The following is a 1,695-nucleotide window of genomic DNA, read 5'->3' on the forward strand; positions in this document are numbered from 1 at the left end:
GTATTTTGCTAGTCCAGAATGTACCTAAAATAAGCTCGGATCTTGGATATTTTATAGCATTCATGTTTTAATTGATGTTTTAAGCACTTAACCTAAAAATAAAAAGTCTAAAAACTCTCGATCGACTGCGATAGAAATCGGTAGATGGAGCGCAATAAGGTACTGACGCCCGAAATGTCACAGAAACAAAGTTTATATGGAAAAATCGAAAATTGAAACGGCCTTATAAGCGTAGCTTTTTGATTCAGATGGCCTTGTGACATTGAGGTTTTAGTACCATCTATTGGCGGCTGATTTTCTGCTATTGCCCAGACTTTATTTACTGTCAATCAACGCAGACGACGATTGAAATAATGTGTAAATCTGATTTAAAGTCGTTGAAATGGAGCAATGTACTCCCCCAGAATTAAGAGAAACTGCTACAAAAACAATTGAATACTAACTTAGCGAAATATTATGCGTAACTTGACAATTTGAAAGAAAAAATTTCAGGTATTTTTGTAATTTTAAGGTTGGCTATCGTGCATATTACCACCCAAGAGAAGCAATGTTATTACTCCTCATGAGATTTAATGATGTGTTTCCCACCCTTTAAAAGGTTAGTAATCGGCGTATTACATTAGTGATTGTGAATAAAAGTACATTACTAATGTTATTGATAATTATCATTATGGCAAAAGTAAAAAAATAGCATGTCTTACCTCGATCCAGTATCTATAACTTTTACAATATTAGGGGAAATTCCACCATGCACGTTTGAATCGGTAGAAGACCTAAAGTAAGACAAACGAACGACACTCTTAATTAAGCTCACCTCGTCTATTGCCAGACACTTAATTTTGTAGCAACCCTTTGTCAGATACCCTTAAATTTTAATAAATTGTAACTGTACTTACGTTATAGTTTAAAAGTTGAATTTTATACATGTTACTTGGGCAACTATTAGAAGATCTTTTCTCAGTAGCCAGACAGTTTCGACAGTTCTAAGTGCAGTTTATAAAATAAATGTGATTCAGTTTTGACCATCGCCGTCTCCATAGAAATAATCCTTTTCTCGCCTGGGCATTTTTTGAGTTCAACTGATTCCCGTTGGCGCTTTAATCTGGAGAAAATTTTTGACAAATCCAATTTTTTAGCTTAAAGGGTTCAACCTCATAATATCAACTCTCCCTGGCGTATCTGGTTTTGTTGTATCCTTCCTTCCCAGCATTTATTAATTGCGTTATTTTTTCGTTAATAATTCAAAATCATTCAGCTTTTCCTTAGTAACCCCCATAACTAAGAAAAAATCGGAATCACTGCTCCAATGCATTTTTTACGAAATGCCCAGGCGGGATATTGATACATTTGATTAAGGAGGCGGTGGTTTACTCTACTTCCTCTAAAACTTCTTCGTGCAGATCTAGATATTCTTCGGGGCGACCAAGTTGACTTCTTTTAGGTAGTACAGAACCTACCTGTCTCGCGTAATTGTCTACGTACTTCTGCAAAAGTTTGTCTGCTTGGACGCCTTAGCTCAGGAAATCGTTCCGCATATCTTCCCTCTGCAGCACGAGAGTTGCCTGAACATTCTCCATATACGAAATGCATATATACGTATTCTTCAATCGTGTATTCAACCATTTTACTTAAAAACATAGACAATTTCTCTTTATTTCAGTTTACTGTCGTGAAATTTATTGATTCCAAAGCCAT

The sequence above is a fragment of the Tribolium madens genome, unplaced genomic scaffold (assembly GCF_015345945.1).
Source record: "Tribolium madens isolate multiple individuals breed KSU strain unplaced genomic scaffold, Tmad_KSU_1.1 Scaffold_7;HRSCAF=85;Tcas5.2_LG10, whole genome shotgun sequence".
Taxonomy (NCBI): domain Eukaryota; kingdom Metazoa; phylum Arthropoda; class Insecta; order Coleoptera; family Tenebrionidae; genus Tribolium; species Tribolium madens.